This window comes from Apis florea, unplaced genomic scaffold (assembly GCF_048593485.1).
Source record: "Apis florea isolate Af1SG1 unplaced genomic scaffold, ASM4859348v1 contig_3741_pilon, whole genome shotgun sequence".
In the NCBI taxonomy this organism is placed as follows: domain Eukaryota; kingdom Metazoa; phylum Arthropoda; class Insecta; order Hymenoptera; family Apidae; genus Apis; species Apis florea.
This window is the reverse complement of record NW_028256828.1, coordinates 174,366-200,258: the sequence shown is the minus strand read 5'-3', so window position 1 is coordinate 200,258 and position 25,893 is coordinate 174,366. Positions and strand designations below refer to the sequence as shown.

The window sequence follows — 25,893 nt, the reverse complement described above, 5'->3', positions numbered from 1 at the left end:
TAAATTTCGCCTACACACGGTGTCGAATATTACTCCCTGTGTACGCGTTGTTCCTCCTGAGAGCCATCATCGACATGGCGGCGCACGTCGAGATCGTAAATTCTCCGGTTCCAGCCGTGTAACAGGGGCGACGAGGGTGGAATTGAGGTAGGTCTGTATCTGGGCGAGAGCAGGGCCGATTGATTGATTTTTCTGGGCTAAATGTTGTAGGAGAAAGGTTAGAGGGATGGAATAGATCGCTGCCTCGGTTTCTTTGTTTCACAGGTTAAGATTAAAGTTTCGTGCGGATGGGTCTATTAATTTGGCCGTGTTTTGATGTTTTTCCTGTTCAGTAAACGTTAAAAGTATTGCGGATTAATTTGTACATTCGCAATAATATTTAACCGAAACAGAAGGTTCTCTCGAATAAAGTAAATCAAGCTTACTAAAAAAAAAAAAAATGTGTCAAAGCGAACCTTAGAAAGAAAATTAAGAAACCGAAACGAAGAAGAAAATAAAGGAAGACCGATAAACCAATTATAGAAGAAAAATATTAGAAACAAACTTTTCAAAGAGGGAAATATAATGCAGAAATATATTGAAAAATAAAATTGAACGATATTCGAAAACGATTAAAGACTCATGTCTTTAAAAATAAAAATCCAAGCCAAAAAAAAAACGAAGTTGGAGAAGAAAACGGAAGAATAAGGGGAAAGGTAGAATAGGAGAGGAATATTAAAGAAATGTCGAGAGTAAAAGGGAGGAAGAAAAGGGAGAAAACGGAGAAGGAGGGAAAGGTAGACACGTATTCGTGTGTGCATATATTCGAAGGGAGGATTCCCTTTATGGGGTACACTGCATCCTGCGCACGATGTCTCAACTGAAGGAGAGGGGGCAGGAACGAGCACAGACCATGACGTGGACCGGCATTATATGAATCCCTGAAATTATGGGGACCCATGTAGATATGCAATAAAGTCCTTAGCCTAAGATGTCCCCTGCTGGAACGATTCGTTCTCGAAATTATATCCCGCGCATGCCATGAAGTTCAATGAAAATCGCTACCGCAGGAAGCGATCAGGTGCATCTGCTTGGATCTCGATGGTTTCGCTTTTAGAGCACGACACGATATTACATGAACGCTGCGGTTTCGATGTAATGGAATAGCTCTGTGATTGGTGGCGCGCTGTAAAGCGTTTTGCGTCTGCCTCGGTGGAGGAAAAATATCGTGGCTAGTTTTATGGCTAGTTTTATTTTATACGGGAACATTATTGGAAGACCTTGGATTCGTGCTTTTGATGGTCGGAGATATTTTATGAGAATTTTGTTTGGATGATGAAAGTATCGTTATATCAGACTGTTATATACCGTTATATGATAGTGAAAAATATTTTAATTTTATTGTATTTATTTGTAAGAGGCTGATAAAATATGTTATGAATTCGAGCGATGTTGTTGAAGAACATTTTATCGTCTTTTTAAATGAGAATCACTTTATTCAATGATTCCTCTTATCATCCTGCTCAACGTTTTGCCAATGCCTCGAGATCGTTAAAGACACGTTTCACAGTAATGGGGTACGACAAAGGATAAATGTAACCGGTTTTATCGTATCGTAACAAGTATTTGTCATCTGAGTTAGCATTCATTCCATTAAGAAACGATCAAGAAAATTTATTTATCGACAGCATTTCGTTTGGAAGAATCCATCAGAAATATAGAAACGCGCCCTAAGTACTTTGAAGTACATTCACTTTGTATTTATGGCTTTCCCAATGGCACGTGTTTTAGCCACTATCGCTATCCTTCGTCCATTATTCACTAAAAATACGTATTCCATTAAATTAGATTCTTTCGAGGAACTTTTTATCCTCCCCTTACAACCATAAAAATAGAATAAAAGGGAAATTGAACGATTTAATTTATTTTCAATTCGTTAGAAAACGTTGCCAATAAATATTAAACGTTCAAATTAATTTTACGTTAAAAAATAATATATAAAGTTAACATTAAATCGATAATGTTTCAAACTTGAACGTGAATTTATATAAAGTTTGAAATTCGCTCGAGGTTGAGATTTAAGTTTATCTAGGTTAGGTTAAGATTTTACGTAATTTAGGTTATGTTTGATCTTGGACAATGTTACATAATTCACGAAGTTTAGTTCAAGTTGAATTTCACTGGGTCAAAGTTGGAATTTTGAAACGGATGGAATAATATTAAATTTACATTATGCTTCCATCCATACGAGACAAAATTATGACGAGGTTTAGAGCTAAGTTTATGGTGATCGAAACTAGGTCAAGATGAAATCTCTAGAGAATTTAGACTCTTTTAAATATAGTTAGTTTTCGATAAACTACAAAATTTAGATTCGAATCTAAGTTTAGACTCGAAGATTCAATTTATTTAAATCTGTTATATATTAATTTCTAATACGAAAAAAAGAGAAAAAGATTAAGATTTATGTTTTCATTAGTTGTTTTTCATTAAAGTTTTCAATTGAATAATTCAATAGATCATTATCCAATTCCAATTCCAATTTCAATTCAACTGCATAACTTAACGAGTAAAATAAATTCAGATCTAAAAGAAGAAACTACAATATATTTAATTTACACTAAATTTCGATAAATATTTATACTATACTATATTTATGTTAATAATTCTACGTAATATAATATTATACTTTTCTAAACTAAATCTTCTTTTTTGAATCTAAACGTTCAAATAATTCACATCATTTCATATAAATGCAATTAACGCGATATACAACACCATTTACTTAATCATCAAATAAAAAAAATCTCAGAAAGGAAAAAAGAATTTCATTTTCACGTTACTTAATTCAAATAATTCTTCTAAATTAATTTCCATCGTGTTTCCATCGCACATCGGTCAATTTGTTTTAATCAATCCTTTAATAAAAAAAAAAAAAGAAAAAAAAATAATAAAAACACTCTATACCCCACAAGAAGAAATTTCGAACAATTTCTCTCTATTAACGCGCGTGGATGCATTCGCTGTATTCCTAAAATTCCCCCGCATTTCTGCATGGCGATGCATACAATAAAAACCGGCCAGTCCACTTCTAATATCGCATATGGATGACCCGTGCGGGGGATGAGAGAAGACAGATCGACCTTTCTCCGGTTGAAAAACCGGCGCATTCAATACGCGGATCCGGTATGGAGATAAAAACCATTAAATGCCTTTCTCGATATTTGTTCGATTCGATTAACTTATCGATGGCCGGCTGGTAAAAGTGTTTCAGCTCGTCAATGCGATATTTCAATCGCGTTAGGATATTTCCTCTTTTATCCCTTTTACCACGAATACGGATCCCATCCGGGTGAAATTGTCCGTTCCGAGTTCGTTTTGTTGAACACGCCTCGGCCAAGCTTTCCAATTAGTCGATCCGATATCGACTCTGCTACATGTTGACATTCAAGGAAAGTTGATTCGTCGAGTATTTTTTTAAAGGGAATTAAAGAATTATTATTTTTCACTCGTTTGAGAGAGTTGGTGGAGCTTCTTTGTTTTATCGTCAGATTTTTATCTAAATTTTATTCTTTTAATAAGATAATCGTGGAATATCTTTCAAATTTTACAAAGAAAAATAATTGTAGATATAAACGAATCACGTGTTTCAATCACACAAGTTCGACGGTTGTTTATATTTAAATGTAACGCCCATCAGAGATTCTCGATACAAATCGAATGTTTTTGGGATCGATCATTTTTCCTATGGCAACCGTATATTCCTCAATTGAGTATACAGTAAAGACTCCTGTGTCTGTATCCATTATCTCCAAATACCATAATGTATGGAATATTCTATTATTCGTATATTCTGTTATTCGTACAACATTTCGTAGCGATGTTTGCATACAACGTACTTAGATTACAACGTAAAAACAACGTATTTAGATGTAATAAATACTTTCCTCTGTACAGTCGGTTAAATGTAATCATATCAATTCAGTCTGAAGCAGAGAATGTATCATAATGGCAAGTAAACGAAAACGCGTAGTTTTAATTATTGAAGAGAAATACAAAATAATTATAGATCTTGAAAGTGCAACGAAATTAGCAAGAATACATGATGATTCGATGATTTGAGGTGAGGAATATAATTCTACGCAGTTTACAATAAAAAATTTATATGACTTACTGACTAAAAAGATATGGAATTCTTAGATGTTGAAAGAAACTGTTAATTTTGGCCATTTCTATTTGAATAATGCAAAAGAAAATAATTGTTCTATTACCCGAAAATTCCACCTGTACCTTTTCTACTTTCAGTCAAAAATAATTGCTTGTTCTTTCGTGGGGAATTGCGTTTATTACGCGATTTATTGCGCATAGAATTTTGTTGTGGAAATCATAAACGGTAACAAATGCACGAATCTTGATCCGTGAAACGTGAAAGGAAACAGAAAATAAATCAGGAATAAGCGAAAACGCAGTACAATTTCACTTCAGAAACTTTGTAACGAAATGTGTAACGTCCTTGAATACGCTCATTCGCCACTGTTTGTAAACATGTCCTATCACGATTCGAGTAAGATCGAAGTTCGACGATTGATTTGTGAATTTAAACATTACGAAAAAAGAGTCACAAAACTTGAAAATGTTTTAGGGTAATAATTTATAATTATATATAATTCTAATTACGTGAAACGACACCAATACACACGAGCAGCTTCCGTTTAACTATCACGATTTATGACGTGAAAATGTCTACATGGATGGGCCGAGATCATAACGAATGACCGTATAGCGCGTTTCTAGTCTGTCTGGCAGGAAAATCGTGATTTGCGGGCAACATGTGTTCGAGATTCGAGCGAGGTTAATCGAATCACTATGACATAACGATTAATCTCATTTAGTCTGGCGTGGGAGGAGGGGATAGGATAGACAGATAGGTGATGGGTTTAAATGGGGAAAAACGGGGGGAGGAGGAATTGCGATGATAAAGGAAAATGAAGAGAATCGAGAGGTAAAGAATTCGATGAAATTGAAAGTTCGTGGGATGAAGGAAAAAAAATCGGCGATTTGGGAAGATTTCCGAAGAAATATAGAACGATGAATAGGAGAATCGAGGACTAGAAAATTGTTTCTAAAAAAAAAAAAGAATTTTAAAAAATTTGAAAGAATAATACTTACGAATCTATAACGAATAACACACGTAGAAAAATAGAAGAAGAGAATGAAAAATATAAAAAAATTCAAAAATGATGTTAATTCAATAATAATAAAAAAAAACAATTTTATCGTATCAAATAAAATGACAAAAAAAGATTAATTAATAAACCAAAGATCAAGGAAGGCAAAATTTACATAAAATATAAAAATACAATATATTCAACATTTCCCTCCCGATCGTTCGTAAGCGTAAAAGGAAATTCAGCCTCGAGACAGAGGTTATCGGGAAGACGTTGAAAAACAGCGAAACGCTTTCGCGAAACCTTCAATTAACCCCCTACTTTCGTATCCTTGGCAGGCCTGTGGAAATAATTAGAGCTGACGAAACAAGGGTCGGGGAGGGCGGGTCATTCCTGCAAGGATTCAATTCCGGTTTCCTTTTCTTTCCTCCGTGTAAACCCTGGATTGAATCCTTCCTGAGCGTCGTCCCTCTTCCGCCGATCAATCAATCGTCGGCCTCGGAATCGGGAACACGTGTCTATTCGGTACACGTAGCGAAGAAAGAGGGCGGCGGGGGCGGACAGGGAGGAGATAAATGGCCGGACAGATGGAGAAATAGAGGCGAATCGGCGGTGAGGGCAGGTGCGTGCCTCGTTGGAGACGGAAATATGAGGGCAACAGGGGGTGTAAAAATGGACGGGTATGGATGGAGGTGTTAAAGGGTTGGACGAGAGGACAAATGGGGATGTTAATGAAATGATTTTAAAAAAGGAAGGAAGTGTTCGAGAATTGTTTATATTCTGTTCAATTATTTAATATATGGATGTGAATTCTGGATTTTTATTTTAAAAAATCTCGAAATATATACGATTTATAAATTGGAATTTGCGTAAGATGATTCGATGATGAGATGATACGAAACGTGGAGTAGATTAAATTATTTCTTTCTTTCTTTTTTTATGTAATATTTAAAAAAAATTTATAAAACATTTATTGTGATTTTTGATTTACCAAGAATAAATTCTTCATCGGATATCAGCAACCGATGTTAGATAGACAACGTTCAATCTAATTAATTGAAAAATTTCTACGCGATAAACATAACGACCAATTAAGTGGAAAATTTCATGTCAAAAAAAAAAGAAAATGGGAGAAAAAGAACTTGAGCAAATAAAAGAAAAGTAGAAGAAGATTGCAAAGAGAGAGATTCGAATGGATAGATAGGAGGCCAGTTAATTAGAGACAGAGACAGTCCAGGGAGAAATAAATAAGGAAGGACGATAGAGATCAAAGGGTGAGGTACGAAGGGAAGAAAGAGACAGAGAGTGAGAGGAAATATTGCGAATCCTACGGCGTCACGTACAAACGTCCTTTTGAAAAGCAACCCCTTTCCACGGTCGATCGTTCGAACGCCTTGAAAAGGCAATCGTCCTCTCTCTCTCTCTCTCTCTCTCCTTTTTTCTTTTCGCCTCGGATCTTTCCTCGACGCGTGATTCGATTGTTCTTTCACGATCGACCGGGACACGTCCGCGCGCCGCTGTAAATTTTTACTTGTCCGTTCGTTCGTGCCCTTTGACCTCTCCCCTTTTGCCGCGAATGAAGACGAACATTTTTTTCAAGCAGATGCCTCGATACAACAGGATTTTCCTTGATCCGATGGAATTATCCGCCTCTTCTTTTTATTAAAAATTTTGCACCTATTGAAATCTTGACACGATGATTTGATTGGAAGAGTTTTTGGAAAAAAAACCTATCCTTTTTATACGATGAGATATTAAAGGTGAAAAATAAGTGAAATTGAAATAGCAAACGTTTTGTAATTACTGTGTGTATAAGAATGTACAAGACTACAAGAATTGCGTATATCGATCTTACATTTCAAATAAGTAGAATAGGAAAGCTTCGTATATGATCTGGTGACCTATTATTAGAGAAGATAAAAGTGCCTCGGGTATCGTAGTAATTTTTACCTCGTTACACGCTGCAATTTATCAAGCTCGTTGCAATTTATTTTGCCATAACCGTGAACAATCGTATCCCTCGCGGTCTTGAAACAATTTCAAATGAAACACTGTTGAAACATTGAAGATGAACCGACACGCAATTCCATAAATAAAAATAAAATAAATTCTACGTACAGTGTGGACTAAAATATTACATCTCACGAGTTTCTCACAAGCGTTATCTATGTTATTGAATAAAATTTAATTGCCATTATTAATCACTACTCGCGTGAAACCAAGCTTTCTATATTTCTATCTTAAAAAATATATATCATCGTTCACAACACAATCTAATAATTCTCCTAAAAACTTGGCTGTTTTATCTACAACGTTCAATCTAACCACGATACCCAATAAAGTAAGAATTTTCCTTAAGAATTTATCCGTTTCATCAAGCATTTTCGACAATCAAAAATCGAGAAATAAAAAAGAGAGACGAGAGAGAGGAAATTTTTTGCGGAAAATACAAACATGGCCAACAGGTCTTTCCACGGATTCTTCACACCACGCCCAAAATACTGTCTCCTAATCAATTTCCAGCCGGTTTCCAGAACACGCACCGGTTCCTGCCCTCGCCCTTCCTCCTTGCAACGTTCAATTACCAGAGGGACGATCACCTTTTCGGACGGGAAGTGGCTCGTTATCACGATCATTACGGGCACCGTGATTACCTGACATTACATCGTTCCAGAGGTAGATCGATTTAGGTATTGGCGGGCGTGTCGATCTATCCCGGCGGGATCGATCGAGAGGATCGATCAAATTGCACAAACTCAGGTGTTTCTTGACCGTACCTTTTCTTTTTTATCGATCGTGGATTCCTTCCAATCGGGAATCGGTTTGATTACCACGGGGGACATCCACAGGGATTAACGTTGAATTTTTGCTGACGTTTCTCACTTTCTTGGAAGACTTGCTTGGAGAACTTGGTCTAAGGTTTTTTTTTTTTTTTTTCGACGAAGTGGTTTTCCAGGTTGGTTTGGAATGAGAGAAAAATTTTGACGCGAATTCGAGCGCTTTCGAAGCTCGAGTTGGTTTTTTATTGATTTGAAAGAGATGTGCAAAATGTTGCTCGAAGTTGATGTTTTTTTGAAAAGATTTTGAAGGATAGTTATCTTTGTTAATGACTTTGTCCGTGATATAATTTTCATTGGTATTACAAAATTGTATTTTTTGTAATCTGAAGTGAAAAGGATCATCATAATGTTTTTAAGAAGCATGCGAGGAGAAGAAAATTCTTGATAGAAAAAATGAAAAATAAATAAATTTCAATTACCATTTTGTTATAGTAAATTTATGTTTCGAATTAGCCACTCATCATTGTTTATTATCGTTTTTTATTATCGCTTAAATTTTCCAACATAAAAAGCAACATTAAATTTCAAAAATTCCATCGTCAAAGTCTCAAAGCGCGAGTTACCATTTCTTTGCCTTTCTCTCTTTCTCTTTCTTTCTCTCTCCCCTGCGTTAAGCGATAAAATTTTCTTTCCATTCTCGTACACTCCAGTCTTATGCACGAATAATAATAAAAAAAAGGAAATTCTTAATTCACAATTTTCATAAACTTCCTCGCATGCTGCTGCATATGGGGAAAGCCAGTCAGAAAAACAAGAAGTCGTTGTTCGCGTAACAATGGGCGCGCTATACCTCGCGAAATTTACATTTTCGACGTTGCGCAAGCTGTCTGATGGAATGTACGCGTTTCCAAATCCGAACATAGCCGTCCACGTCGGTGGAGATCGATTTAACACTCGAGTCGAACAAGAGGCTGTTTGAGTTCGCGAAACTTGCGAAAGTTCTCAACGCTCCCCAGCCCGATGAAATAAACATCAGTTCTTTTGACTGCGAGCCTGTTAAAGCACCGTCCATTTTAGAACGATGTCGCCCGTACAAGGGATGCAATAATGCCGCTCCGTTTAATATCCCTTCGAATTGAATAATGCTATATATTAGATCCGATAGATTGGAAATTATTATTATCATTATTATTGAACGAGATTATAAGGCAAGTTTATTCTTTTCGACACAATGGACAGTATTATTATCGAGACACGATCTGATTATTCAACGATCGATTATCCGAAACGGCGAGACGAGTATGATTTAATTCAAAGTTGGATAACTGAAAATGTTTTTGTTTCAGGGAAATTTATATTTTTTTCTAATTTCTTCGATATAAGAAATTGCCAGAATCGTTCGACATTCTGTTATTCTTTTATTCGATGATGATTTTTATTAAATATCAAATTTTATTAATTACTCTATACTGATTTGATTCGTATTTTTTCGTATTATTTATTTCACATTTTTTTCAAATCATTTAATATTGATGTAAATTAATGATACAAACGTTTAACTCCAAATATTCAATTGGATTCATATTGAAAGAACTGTCTGGCCATGATATTACGTAACATATAAATTATCAATGTGTATAAAATACGTTAACAATTGGTTAAAATTTCGTTCTAATTTTTCGTTGCACGTTTAAAAAATTGCTCGTTAACATTTCAAAATTGAAATGCCACCGAAGTGCAACAGGAATGAAAATTGTCCCCGTCTTTATCGCCCTTTCGGTATCATCCCCCGACATGCATGAATAAGATCGCCGAGTTATGGACCGGGGAATTTCAAGAACTCGAAATTGCCGTCTCGTGTAGAATTCATAGAAGCGTAAAGCAAGTCGAGTGTTACATGTAATATTTACGGCGTCGCGGAAAGCCAATGAAACTCGCGGCTGTGAGAATAAAAATGGCACAGTCCCTGGATATAGCGCGGTGAAAAAACGTTAATGCGATGGAACGAATCTCTCGTTAAACGGCAGCGATGAATCGTTGAATTTTTTAAAATTTCAAAAGAGAAATATTTCAACGAGCGATTTCATTTTTAACGTATCCATTTAGAAAGATCAATCTCGTTGTATCTTCTGTGAAAATTATGCATCTGTAATTTGAAATTGTCCTAACGTGGTGGTTTTGGAAAATCGTTGAATGCTCAGATACGAATATTGAATTTATTAAAAAAAGGAATTATATTTATATGTGGATTCACAGAACAGTTGAAAATTTTCTTTCAAACTTTTGAGATCATTTTTTTTCGAACGAATTAGTAATAATGACAGAGATTAGAATTCAACTTTTGCTGAACCGAATTTTATATACTATTTTCGCACAGGTAACATCAACCACGTGGTGGTATCGGAGAATTTAAGCGGTGTGGAAGATCCCCCGAGGACACAGATCACTCGATACACCGTGAAAGAGAAGAGAGATTAAAGAGGGTGGACCGAGAGAGTCCTTGGTCCAAGTCCTCGACGCTCCTCGAACTCTTGGAAAGGTTCCTTCTTTCAGCCTTACGTTCCCAACGACAAAGAACCTTCTAAGCGGATCTAAGCCCGTTCCATGTAATAGATAGAATCTATGTGAGCCTATTGAGCGTGTATAGGAGTTGTATACGTGTGGAGTGAATAAAAGAGGAAACGCGAATATCTTCGCTTCTGTAATATACATGGGAGTATTGTTAAAGATTTTAACGTAAAGTTATTGAATTTGCATGACAAAAGAGGAATTGTCCAATTTTGAATTTCTTTTTACGAAATATTTAAATTAAAATTGTATCTTCTTTTTCTCTTCATATGGTCTCTTTTTTTTTTAGTGATTTATAAAATATTGAATTATGTTTTACATATTCATAAAATTGAATTATTTAATCAACACATTGTTTCTTAACCTTTTTCATTATGATAATGATTAAAATCCTAACAGTGGATGCAGTAGAAAGCATTTACATGAAATAAAATATTTAAATATCAATTGATTGAGTTCAATCATATTTTTGATAGTGATTCGTTATTGAAAAATATTTATATATTATTATAAATATAATAAACAATTAACTTCTTCCAAATAACTAAAATAGACATTAAGTTCGAACAAGAATTAATCCAAATATTTCCACCCTTTAAATTTCTGTTCCTACGAGAATTCCTCCTCCTGAGAATTTTCATGAGAGCTGGTACGACCATAACTCAATCAACGCGAACGCTCTTTTTATTATTTCCCCGCTTGGTGGCCGAGATACACTCCATGTACATAAAACACCCTCTTTCTCGTGTAATCAGCCCCTTGCTCCTTTGTGAGCCATTAGACGACTGTTAAGGGATGAGCCTTATGTGACGTATTACTACTCCCCAGGAGTTCCAACTAGGGTTGATTCCCTTCGTTAAAACTCAGTTAGACGGAAGGGAAGATCGCAGCCTTTTGGGAATTAAATCTTTCTTTCTCGTCCTTTAATTACTCCTACAAGGATTCCGTTTGCTTTCGATGATACTTCCAGCTATCGTTTATTTTTCCTCCACTTTTCTTCTGTTTTTCTTTTTCTCTCTCTCTCTCTCTCTCTTTTCTTTTCTTTTTTTTTTCTTCTGGTTATTTTTACTCGATATTTCGTAACTCGAGGGAGAGATTCGTTTACCTTGTACGGTGTTCAGTTCTATTTTTCAGATTCTTTCTTTGCGTCAGTCGTGTAATTGAAGAGAACGTGAAGAATACGTTATTTATTTTCAAGATAAATATCAATTATTATTTATCAATATTTATATTTTTATTTGTTTTTTAAATGGAAGCATTGATACACTGTAAAGCCTTTTTTAAAAATCTTTTGAATTTTGAGAATCTATGTGTACTTATTTTATGTTAATTAATTTCACTTTGTAATTGTATACGCAATATTTCTTTTCGGACTTACAGGCGAGTGATATAAACTTTCTTATAAAAATTTCAACCCAAATGCAACTATAAATTATAACAATACTGTGAAACTGTTGTAAAACACGAACGAGTTTTTCATATAAAGGTTCATTGACTTAACGAAGCAAACAATGAACTTTTTTTAAAAGTACTCGTTACATGTAGTTACAACACGCACATGTAACGTACAATTATGTATAATTATAGAGTCTGAATTATTCAAGCATACAATTCAGAAACATTAAACATCATATCTCGAATAATAATTTATAATATTGCCCCCCATTTTAAAAAGTAATATATATTAATAATTCGAAACTAACGATATAAATTTTCTATTCGACAATGAAGAGAGATTCACTTTCACGATTCTAGCTCACGTTCGCACCACCACTCCCTTCTTGTCGGAAACGATCCTCGGCCTGCTCGTGGAATTTATTATCATCTGTGATTTTTCACTTGCTCGCCGGCTGAGCGCGAATAGAACACCGCGAGAAGGAGCTCGATATCTCGAATGAAATATTATTACCCGCCAGGGAGGGAGTTTCGTTGGGGAACTGTTGGGGAACTTTGGTAAAAAGTAACGAGGAAAAGTGTCTGGCTCGGTTTCTTCTCCTCTCCTTTTGCATTTCTTCTTCTCACGTCTGGAATTTGAAATTTTACAATCTGTTCCGTTATTTCTTGTGTTATTAAAATACTTGTACTGAAAGGGGAGAAAGAACGGGGGTTATATCGAGATGTTTAATAAAATAAAATCTTCAAGAGAATTTTGAGGATCGGATAACTTTGGAATATGAAATTTAAATGTTTATAATTAAAATTAATCGTTAAAATCGTTAGAGATTTAATTGAATTCTTCTGCGTTAAAAAGCGAGACAATTTCAAATAATGGAAATTTTTGTATAGTTTGATTTGAGAAATTTAATTTAAGATTTTTTTAAAAATTATGTTAATGATAAAAAAAAGGGCGGGGAAAAAATGCGAGATTGTAAATTGTTAGGAGAAAGTTTATGAGGGTTGGAAAGGGTTAAGAGGCCGCGTGAGTGCGAAAACGTGTTGGGAAAAATGAAGGTAATTTCAGCTTTCTACGTAATTATTGCTAATAAATGCAGTCACATTAATCCCATAAATTTGTTAAGAAATACTATTACAATTTTCTTTTTTATCGTTGTTGGAAGTTTTAAAACTGCTTCTTTATATTTGTGATAAAATTAAACTTTCACGTCAAACTTTTGCTCGAGAGCGAAAATTAAACCGTGTAATTTCATAATTTTATAACTGTATCCTTCGTTAAAATTAATAATATCCATCGCATAAGAAAACCTGAATAATCTTGTTAAATTTATTTTATCATTAATCTAATCTAAGAGCACATTCACAAGGAGCAATTTCACAAACTTTCACGTGTATAATCGTTTTCAGACGACAATCTTTTACCCTCCACCCTGTTTATTCGAGTTGGAGGAAGGAAACTCGTCGTGCAATATTAATTCTCCTTTATTTTCATTAGTTTCCCCAGGTTCTCGTTCCTCTTGGCTGGAACGGCCTTAACCTCTTCGTCAAACGTTTCGAGGTTAAGAAAAACTTTTTTTCCTTCCCTCCCGAGTTCCAAGAGTCCCGACATGAATATTAAAACCCGTCCTCCTCGCAGTCGCGAGAACTTTTTCGCGGAACCGCCCTTTCACACGCGTAATTGTAATCCCTCCGCGGTTCTGGCTCAACGTAAACAGGCAGCTGATTATTTTGCTCCCCTCTTTTTCCACACTTTTCGAACGTTTTCTCTGAATAGCCTGAGTTGCTATAAAGTTTCACTTGGTAAACTTTTACTTGCTCGATTTTATCTTCTTACGTTTGTTCAATTTTTCTTACTTTTTTTTTTTTAGTCAGTTATTTTTCGCTTTTTAATAAATTGTATAAATGTTATAATTGTGTGACACAGTTTATTAAGCGTAACGAATTTTATATTTATATTTTATCACGTTATTTATAATTGTATTGTTGAAATCTTGACATACTTTTGAAAATGAAAATGAAAATTGATAGAATAATTTTTATTTTTCATATCTTTATTTAATGTAATGATATTAAAAAAAAAAAATCAACGAAAATTCTTTGAAACTTTCTTACGTATGCCAAATCTCGATCGAGATTAAACAGAAATGTTCATCCACCAAATTCTCGATCAATCTTCTCCTAACATTCCTTCGTCCATTCAAAACTAGGTCATCGAAGGGTTCGACCAGAACGTTCCACTTAAACCAATCACCCATCCTCGAAATTCAGAGGATTAATCCCTTCATCCACGAAACCGAAACATTCCTCTGCCAACCATCTAAAAGTTTGGACGTGAACCAGTCAGATCCAAGTATGGATCCTGGCAGATGAAGATAATAGCCACGATCAATCTCTCCTCCTCAAAAATTTGAGGAATGAAATCCGTAAAATCTACTTTACTATTTTACTTAAAATCACTACTTTTGATTATTCCCTTCTGTGAATAATTTAAAATTTTGAATAACTATAAAAATGATTGGGGCTGAATGATCCTTGCCACGATTAAACATCGAAGTATTTGAACTATTTAACTCTACTTAAACTCAACTTTCGAAATTCAGATTCGAATGATTCCTGACAACTACAATTAGTTTCCTTCCTCAAATTTCAACCCTTTCAAAACTAGGTCATTCAATGGCTCGATTCCATTCTCAAAGAATTACCTACAACGCAAATAATTAGTCTCTGAAGAAACCTATTTTCCATCCTCGACCATCACATTTCCACCTTATTCTTTAAAAGTTTACAAATGACTTTGGAATCGCGGGTGCAATTTTCGAGCGAAATTTCCAGCTGGTATACGTAATAACCCGTTAGTCTCCGTGGACGACACTAGGTAGGCGGAGGGAGGACAAAGTGACTCGTTTAAAGTTACGGTTCGCAGTCACGTGGCTGGCTCGTCTCTCGAAAGTCGTTCGCGTGCTCAGACGTCGTTTGCGCGACGTAGCGTGGATTCATGGCCGAAATTCCGCGATCGGGTAACAGGGGGCGGAGGTTGGTTTTCAATTAATTGATTTGGGGAATGAAGGTTTCTATTAGCGGCATTAAATCCTCGACGTTGAGGGAAGAAATTGAAGGGAAATCGTTGTAACACGATTTTATTGAATTAACTCGTGTGTCGATTTCCGTTTATTTTTTATCTCTTTTTTTTTATTCTTCCGTTTAGTTAAAATTGTTGAGAAATTGTAAGAAATGGTTAATTTATTGCTAATTTTGTTTTTGCTGATTTATTTATTTAGAATTTCCAAAAAAAAAATATCAATATTCGTTGGTTTTTTTTTCTTTTGATTTTCCTTCGATTCAGATTTTTTTTAATCTAATAGGATCTGAGATTAATTCTATCTCTCGTAATTAAAAATATCTTGTCTGAAGTATGAACGTTTGCATATATTATAATTAAACCAAAGTTTTATTATTTTTTTTGTCTTGTCGTTATATAAATTATTAAATGAGAATTTTAAGATTCCTGAATATTTCGGATGATTTAGGTAAATGGCACAGACGATAGTCGAGACAAGTTTGGTGGATAAAGGAAATTACCTGAGAGAAGTCTGAGAGACCCAGTTTTGGTTGTTTGGAGAGATGGGTGTTATAGTTGTTCGCTTGTAAGGGGACTTTGTTCGTTACATTGGAAGCGTGATAGTTTCGAAGTTGAAAGCGGTGAAAGTTTGGGAAGGCTATTGGTATCTCTGTTATTTTATCGATGTATCTAAGCAAACGCTTCTTTTCCATATATATATATATACCAATACTTTTACATCCAAATTCCATAACAATTTTCACATAATTTATTCTTCGTCATATTCCTGATAAATGTTGATTTTAAATTTTTCTAAAATCAGATCTCTTTCATTTTACCACCCAAAACATTATTATTCATTATTGCTTTCCATTCTCCTTTATCCAAATAAAAATTTTTACCCACTATGATATTCTTCCTTCTCAAATCGAATAAGATTCACGATTCGCAATATCGAAATTATCAATCCGAGAAAAATCCAACCCTGAAAATATCCCCTCCCCCCTATCATTCCTACACGCTATCCTCCTCCCCCCTCGCTCTTGTCACGGGCCACCGAGCAAAGGGGCGCGTTAGGGTTTCGCCAATTTGATCGTTTCACGCCACGAAGGGGTGGCTTTCGTCTTGGCGCGTCAAGTGGATCTTGGCTCCGTCCTCCCTCGTTTCGCCAGGTTTCATGGCTCGCGTCTGTCTGTCGGTGAAAACAGATGTAAATTCCAAAGGAAAGTCGCCCGAGGAGAGGGCGGGAAGGCCATCCTTGATCCGTCGATGCGTGAGACAATCGGTTGGAACGTTTCTCGAAGGTTTCTCCCTTCCCCTGCCTGATCTCTGTGGCAGACGGTCGGAAGGAAACGGTGAAAGAGGAGATAAAAGGAGGAAGAGAAGAGAAATGGAAGGAGAAAGATGAGGGGGGTGGATAGGGGATGCATACGGGACGTGTGATTTATCTGACGGATTACGAGGAAAGTTTTCCAATTGCTGGTGAACGGGCACGATTGGAAACCGATAAGTTGCCACGATTTCGGCCAGCGCGAGGAAAGATCAGTGGACGATGGTGCGACATCGCGTGGATTCCTCTCGACGACTGCCGGTGTGATTTGTTCGCGTGTCTTCGTGTGACTGATCTATCGGTGTGTTTGGGAAACACGGGTGAAGGGAGAGATTGAAGACACGGACGATTTTACGTTGCGGTCCCGGGTTAGGTTCGAAAGTTGTTTCGACCGACCGAGGATTTGTTCTCGTGCAAATATTCATATCCCTAGAAATGAAGGAAAATGAAATCGGTATTATCAGTAATGAGAGGTTTGTTTATTTTTATGTTTTTTTTATATATATTTAGTTGTATGGGTAGATATATTTATTGGAATTTTTACTCATTTTCGATGTAATTTATTCAGTCGGGAAATAGAATAATTATTTATTTGCTATTTTTATTTTCCTTTAGCTCGTTACGAAATCTAAAAATTGTCCAAATTGTCGTGTATCCTTGAAGAAAACTTGACATATAAATATTCGAAATAATTATTCTTTTCTTTTTTCACGTGTATCCTGTATCGATTTCTTTCGTTCTTTCTTTCAATGAAATACAAATTTTCGAGTTCACAGAAAAGAAGGAATGTTACATTTCTCTTCACCAACAATCTATCATAAAGCTGTTGAAGAAGAGAAATTCGAAACTGCCTGTCACGAATCGAAGAAGACACATTTTTCACGGGACGTGAACACGTCTCGTTCGGTCTCTCACGATTTACTCAAACCCACGTTCGATTATCATCGACGCGTTGATCATCCCCCCTCCTTACCTCCCCCTCCCCTCGCAGGATGATCGTTTTTCCCCGAGAATTGTCGCGAGATTAAAGGCGGTTGGTTTCATTCGAGCGAAAGGAAACGTTGCTTATGACGGAGAGAAGGCTTTTTCCTGGGGCGGAAAAGGGGTTGTTTCATGTCAAGTGTGCGATGTTTTTTTAATTTCTTTTATTGATGCGACGGGAATACGTGTTTCCGGTTGATATATTCTTACCTTCGGGGACGTGGTTGTGGTTAAATTATAGTAATGGTAGAGAATTCCTTGATTTCTCTTTTCCCTCTTCTTTCCTCGAGCGGAATAACGTTATGAGTAATGGTTTTCTTTTTTTTATTATTATTATTAATTCATTTAGATATCAGAAAATACAATATTTAAGATTTTTTTCTTTTTATCTTTGTTTCTTTATTCGATTATAAAATTCTTCTTGAAAGTATTGAAAAATTGTAATTTTGTTTGCACTGTATTTTGTATTGTATTTGTAGAAAGAGATTGGTTACAATGAAATCTATCCTCCAATACTTGGAAATCCCAAATCGTGGTGCAGCATATCCCCTTTAACTGTCCCAAATACGCAGAATTCCGCGCTAAGTTCCAAATAAAATCACGTTTAAACAATTATCTCAAATTATTCTGTTCCTAAAATTTTCATCATACCACAGCGAACAAACATTTTAATCACCACCAACCGAAATAATCGTCTTTAACAAACATGATATACAACTTGCACGAGTTCTAAAATTCAGTCAAACTTCTCAATTCTCCAATTCTCCAAGAATCTCAAATTTACCTAACCCAATAAACAATATACACGTATAATTTTTCTTGAAAAAAACTGAAAGAAAACTAAAAGAAAAAGAAAGAAAAAAAAGAGCGAAAACCATTTTCCCCAAATATCTCTTCGCCAAAAGAAATCTCAACCCATCCCCCCTCCCCTCTATCCTCCTCACCACGTAGAAATGCGTGAACGAGCAGGAAGAAAGCGAATCAATGACGGATCGTTGCCAGATATTACCAAGATGAAGAAGCAGACGCGTTTCAAGATGTTCCACGATGGGTTATACGCGTTAAAAGCGTAGAGACATCGGGAAGGAGAGAGCACTTCCTTTGAAAGCTGGCGCATCTTTGACGCGTGTTCGATGGTGGTGGTGGTGGTAGCCTCCGCGAGGATTACTCGGCGAGCGGAAAGGGAAACACGGATTCTCGGCCGCCCCAGACTTGAATATCTTCTGGGAGGATTGCGGGCGAAGTATTAAACGGATAGCCGCCGATGTTATTCCGGGATTAATATTTCTGCGCCGGTTTAATAAAGAGGGGGAAGGGGGAAACTCGTTCTCTCCCCGTGTTTTCAAACGGAACGAAACTTCGATACGGCGATATCGAGCCGAGGGGGTTGTAAATTAAATGCCGGATCGGTGGCGCTGTTGATTCTTTCGTTTCGTGATCGTTTCGAGTTTAATGTTCGTTGTGAGATGGATCGTGTTGTTATTTTGTCGAAGAAAGATTTTTATTGTGATCAATTGTAGGATAATTTTAATTTTGGGAAATTTTTATCGGAATTGACATTTTAGTGATGTAAGAAATATATATATATATATATATATTCTTGTCTGTTTTTATTATGGAATTTTAGGAAAGGGAATAATAATGACAAAATATGCGAAGTAACTTTCTATTTGAATCGCTAATAATTTTATTTATCAAGATACGAGTGATTAATTCTTCAGCGTGCAATGATTTGTTCATTTTTGGATATATCTTTAGGTATAGATATAGTTCCTTCATGATCGTAATATATTATTAACTGTTGCAAACAGGAGAAAATAATTTATAGCAGAAGGTGATTACTTGAAAGAGTTTTAAAACAAGTTTGGTATAATAATCGGTTCGATGAAATTAATCATAAATTCCTTGGTGATTCAGATTACGAGATATCATGGTACACGTTAATAATCAAGCAAATGATTTAAAAAGAAAAATGAAAATTATAATTAAAAGAGAGCCAAAAAAGAAGCAGAGAAATTCATTATTAGAGCATATTCTAAAAATTACAATATTTTACCTTTCATTTCCTTTCTTCCTTCACTCGTTAATTATACTAAACTCCAAATCTTTAATAACATATCAACTATTTACTTCAACCTACTTCAAAATCCTTCATCATAGATCGATCATTAACAATTTCCATCAAAAACATTAAAAAAAATTGCATAAATATAAAACTCTGATACAGAAATCTTCAAAAAACAACATTATCACAAAAAACAAATGTCCAAGACAAGCAAATTTTAATTCTATAAAGAAAATATCTACAATCTGTCACAAGAATCTCTGAAACAATTCCATCAAAATTGTTCTGCATCATAAAAAATATCAAACCTATTATTATTTTACAATAAAATTCACTTCATCAAAAACACAACAGAAAACCAAATTTTAATCATACTTAAAAATCAAAGATAGAGAAAAAGCTAATCTGACTAAAGTAAATCATAATCTAAAAATCCTTCAAATCTCGATCTACATGAAGCATTTAAGTACAACCTGTGCCTCAAAAAATCCACCGTAGAAACAATTCGCTCGAACCTAGAGTAGAATGAACCCGATAATACCAATTGTATTTCTCGAAATTCGTTATTCACCCGGAAGCAAGCGTGGAAGAGTGGATAGGTGGTCCTGTGTCCCCGGAAATTAATAACGGTGTAGAAAGTTGCACGAATTGTGTCCTCTGGCGGGTAACAAAAGCCCCCCCGCGGGCATGCATTCGGCCTCCGTGGCCCGATCCCCCATTTATGTCCTCCGCATCTTTGCGGCCTTATCAAAAAAAAACCTCACGACGAGAGTGCTCTCTCTCTTTCTCTCTCTCTCTCTCTCGCATTGTTGCTGGTTTCTGGGTGGAAAAAAAAAAAAAAAAAAAAAGAAAAGAAAAGAAAAAAAAAGAAAGAAAGAAAGAAAAGGAGAGGGAAGGAATAGAGGCCGGTGCATTTGTTCCGCCGGCTTTCTATCTAGGATCAGCATGTAGCCGAGCGTGTGGCCGCTCTCTTCCGGCCGTGTACGAAGGGAGAAAACAATGGCCACGTTAAAGGCAATATTAGTTTTTGCCCCGGTGGCCCTTCCACGTTGGCACGGCATGCATAAGCGGATGGGAAAGCGAATGAGCAACTCTGTAATCCTTGGATCATTGTTGGCTGGCTGGCTTATCGATAGGTACAGGTCTGACTAGGAGGGGAGGGATAAAAGTGAAGTTTCTGCCGGTGAATTAAGATGAAACGGCGAGATTATTCGGGGATTCGCTTAATACCTTGATCTGTCAACGGAATTAATTGAAAAATAGAAGGAAGAGACGATGAAAATTCGGAGATTTTGGAACGTGGTGTTTCCTTTACTTTCGGTGAGCAGACCTTTTTTATTTAACGTTTCAACTGTGAAATTCTTTGTCACGCTCTTTGCGATGAACTCTGACACGGGATTAAAACAGGAGATCACGAACACGTTGTTTTATTAAAACAGTAAAAGAGAGAAACTAGACACGATTAAAACGTGATTGACTCGAAAATCAAATGGACCTTATCTTTGAATTACAAATACAACTTTCAAATCCACACTTTTTCATCGATACAATCGATACAAAGTAATACAGTAATTCTCTTTATTATTTCCGTACATTATCGTATTTTACACAGTTACAAAGATCACAGTGATGAAAAGCAGACCATTCTCGGCTTAATCTAAAAATTCCCAACGAAAGGTAATCTCAAACACAAATCCTTGAAAAAATAGAGGAAGGAGAGGAAAGCACGGGAAGACCACCGTGGCGTAATTATAAAGAATAATCCAACGGTGTCTCCTCGATGACCGGAATCAAATCTGCCGCCATCTTCATTAGCATACATCATCTCAACGAACTCTTTCTCCTCTGATCTTTCCCATGATAATACCATTCAACCTAATGAAAACCCTTGATTCGTTCTATCTCTAAACCTCTCTCCACCTCTCCTCAATTTGCTTTTGACGCAATTAACCCCTCTTCTTCCCCTTTTTTATATCCTCTTTTTTTTCCACGCGAGCCAAACAGAGCGATAGCCGTAAACGTAAATGGGGAATATTAGTTTTTACTGTGCTCCTCTTCCTTTTATCCAGTGTCGTGGTCGCGTTCCAGCCGAATGGAATAGAAACGACCCCTTAATGGGCTTTTTGCGGTGTTACCGCTGTCTTTGTTGCGTGCAGCGCCCCCTGCTACGCGGAGGGCGCCCCCTACAAAATGGCCTCCGTGCAAATCTTCTCCTCGAAACGTCTCGCCAGAGGCGGCTCGTTCGGATTTTATTAACGCTTCCACGTTCTCTTTTATCGTCTCGTTAAGTCCAATGTCTTACTTTTGGCGACCGTTCCGCCTTTTTCCGCCCTCAGCAAGTCGGTTTTAATTGTTTTCCAATGGTTGGGTATTGTTGGTGGCTGGCACGGAAGTTAGAGGTTATTAGCGGTTGCGTTCGTTGTTTTGCGGTGATAGGAAATTGGAACTAATTTGCGGGATTAGATTTGTAAGGGGTGCAATGATGGGTGAAACGAAGGAAACGGATATTGCAATTTTAATTTCGTGTGTGACCAGTTTTCGGAAAAAGGGGAGATATTAAGAAATGGTTGATGTTGGAAATTATCGCGAGGAATAATTAGAAAATGATTCATATTATTGAAAGGAAAATGGATTTTTTAAATATTATTCTTTAGGTAGAAATTTTTAGAATATTTTTAGAGTGCTAAATATGTACGATTTATATTTTTTTATGTTTGAAATTAAAAGACCTATATACCTTTATAAGTTTATAAAACTTTATATATAAGAGAAAAGCAAAGACTTATTCTCTATGAATATAAAGTTACGTGATCATATTTCTTTTAATATTATACTCGTGTATCTTTTAAAAAGATTCGATTCAATTCTGCAATTTTTAACTTCAATTTGACCATCCTCTGGATATAAAAATGAAATTTTCATTGTTTTTAAATCGCTATCATAACTATCATGTAACCATATTTTCTCAATATTTCAAATGTTAAGTTAAGATCGCCCGATATAAGAATAAAAACCAGCAAGATATTTTATTTAAGAGAGAGAGAGAGAGAGGGAAAAGTTATAAAATCGCGTGGGAAACAATCGTCTGGAAATTAGTTTCGTTGGCGCGTTATTTCGTGACGGAGTTGGAGGATCGAAACGCGAACCACCAAAGACAATATTGCTACCTGTGGATAGGCAATAAGAGAGAAGAAACATCGGAGAATGAGATCGAGACCGCAATAAAATCAAACCGTCGGAGGTTCATAGTGTCAACCATTGTATTCCGTGGCTCAGTTTGATACCGCATTCGAGATCTTTTCTCGGGTATCTATCGTTGGAAGGAGCTCTACAAACTTGCGCGTGATCTTTTTGAAATGAAACAAATTTCTTCCTTTTATCATGAATTTTACCTTTCGTTTATTATTATTACGAATATTATAAAATAGATTTGAGTTTACGATATTTTAATTGAATTTATTATTGCATAGTGTTATAATGACAAGTAATATTTAAATAAATTATCCTTATCCTCATAAATAATAATGAAAATATAAATCAAAAATTTCCTATCTTCACTAAAAAAAGAAACAAAAAACTTCACTATTCCAATCTGCTATAATGAATCATTAGAAAAATTCCATCTTAATACTGTCTTTTTTAACTTATCATAAATAAAAATTAAAATTATAAATTATTAGTATATTTTTTTTAAATATAATAATATTTAAATTTAAGTTTTCATAAATATTTATAAAAGTATAAATTAAACTCATTAGATATTTTTAAATATATAATAAATAATTATATAATTTAATTTATATATATACATATATAAATCTATTATATATTTATATATGTATAATATTATATAATTAATTATATTTTTTTTAATTAAATATTTATTAATTTATAAAAGTAAAAAATATCTCGAAAATCTTAATCAAAGTAAAAGAGGAAGAGGAAGAAGAAGTGGAAGAAGAAGAAGAAGAAGAAGAAGAAGAAGAAGGAGAAGAAAAAAAGCGCGAAATAGGAAGGAAACGCAAACACACCGATAGCATCTCCGGGTACAAACGACCGGAACAATAAAACTTAATCCGGCCGGTTTTAAACCATGGCGAGCGTCAAAGGGAAAAGTGATGGCGCAGGCCAACGAAAAGGCGAAATAGTTGTGGCCTGGTATCTGATGTCAGCACGAAAACAAGCGTCTAACGAGTCTCAAACGCGTTTAAACGCAAAACATACTCGGCCAATCTTAATAAAGACACTTTTCAGCCACGTCGACAAAAGATCTCTCGGATCTCTCGGATGGAAAGAAAATGGCGGGATATCATGCAACTTGAGGCGTTGTTGTCGTGAGTACGGGTCTTTAACGAGCCACGTCAGATAAAACTGGTTTCCATTTCTCTATGAGAAGAAAAATACAGGGTGTTTCCTATTTTCTCCTATTTTTTGCAAATTGCAAATTGAAGGTGGGCACGATTTAAAACAAGAAAGAAAAATATTACATTGAAGTTTATGGCTTGTTGAACAGTTAGAGTGGAACGTCGATATTTATTACTAATTGAGGGATATCCGTTCCGAATAATCGTTCAGGAAGAATCAAATTTATCATGAAAAGAGATCTAAGATATTTATAATATAAAGGAATATGTAATTAGTGAGAGAGAAATATATTATAAAAAAATAAATTAATCGTTTCTAGATTGCAAACGTATGCTATTTAAATACATTTGTTTATTCTGCATTTGGTTAATCGGTCATTTAAATAAACTAATAATTATTTAATAGCTATATAATTTGAATAATTATTATTTGAATAATTGATGGAGCAAATCGTTAATCGTAGTCTAAATATGCGCATAGTATAAAATTAAGGCAGAGTTAACCAGTAATCAACTACATTTTAATCATTACTATAATCGATTGCCAAAGGTAATCATCATAAAAATTTAGTAATTGTGTATAATATTTGTAATCTGCAATCAATACTCATTTGAATCGTTATTATATATTTATATTATTATTACGATTATAAAATCGAGATAGAAAACCAAAAATTTAATGTTTTTCTAAAATCATATTTTTGTATGATTATAATGATCACTCAAAGATAGAGGCAAACAAGTTTTTTTGATTATTATTATTGATTATTGTAGATATAATGAATAGAATTGATCGATAAGAATTTTTTAATTTTCATCCTCCAAATCTAAAATCTACGATTACAATTTGAAACGTTATTTTAGGATGTCATATTTCATGAATTCGATAAAATGATCTGGTTTAACCCGTCTTAGTTATTGCACTCTGATTGGCCTTGAAGGGGATGGCTTATTCAGAGAGTTACAATCTATCGTAAATCTTTAATCTTTAACTCGTTAACTGATTCACAAAACATACGTTATAAATTCTAATAAAAATCGAATATAAATTCTAATAATATTGCAATAAAATATGTTATAAATCATTTCAATAAATTCATCAACACTTATAAATACAAATACTTCGACAGAGAGGAGAGTATCCATTTTCTCTTCTTGAATCTACTTTATTCGAGTCCAGAATGAAACCCTAATCAAAAATAAAGAAAATAATCCTGGACAGAATAAAACTAAAGAGAGATAAATCTCATCCTAGCACCTATCCAAGCCTATCATAAATTAAAACTTCCTGGGATAGAGTACAATTTATCACAAGTGACACACCCCCAACTAAACGAATAATAAAATCTTAACTCTCAAATGACATTAATAAATTATGATTTGTCGTTTCGAGCGAATCCAGAGATCTTAATCTATCTTCTATGGATCGTTGAAACGCGATAACCTTTTCAAAGATTCCTTCGAGCAACGACCAGAAGTCTCACAATGGCCATGGCGTACAACGTATTTCACGCGTTAATTGATACAAATTTGAATTGCATCAGACTGGGGAGGACATCTGGCGGGCAATCAGGCGACGGTCTTCTCGTCGACGCATGCTCGAATATAATATCGTTTTACAGCTTGCCCACACGATTCTCGGTGACAGGACTCGTGTGAATTATGGCTTTTAGATTGTCACCGTGTAAGCACGAGACGATCGTTAAACGATGGAGATTCGATATAATGAATTTACTGCCCCTGCCCCTAAAATGTTTGAAACGTGAGAGATAGGAAGCGGTATTATAATATCTATGCATTGCTAGATATTATAAATACTTTAAGATACTACTTGTTTATTTTATTATTCAAGAAGTATTTTTGTCATATCTTACGAATATATTATATTTGCTTTTAATTGTGTATCTATTCATTTGAAAAAATATTTCAAATTGTTTTATACTTTGATAGAAGTGTACTTGGATTTATAAAATCTCTTTTTATCAATCAATCTTAATCTCTGTTTTTTAATAAGCAACGAAAAAGAACTCAATAACAGGAGATTAAATTAAAAAGATTTATAAATATAGGAGGAAATTCGATCAATAAAATATAACTTTTTCTATCAAAAGAATCAAATTGAAAAATCCGCAAACAATAAATGTTTTATCGCTAAACAAAACAAATCTCTCTCTCTCTCTCTCTCTCTCTCTCTCTCTCTCTCTC

At 35.0% G+C, this 25,893-nt stretch overlaps 1 protein-coding gene across 2 annotated transcripts in view; it reads left to right on the top strand.

Annotated features, from left to right (window-relative positions):
• Positions 1-25,893, top strand: part of Ror (tyrosine-protein kinase transmembrane receptor Ror) — a 267,537-nt gene that overhangs the window by 150,476 nt on the left and 91,168 nt on the right. The gene's annotated exons all lie outside the window — the stretch shown is intronic.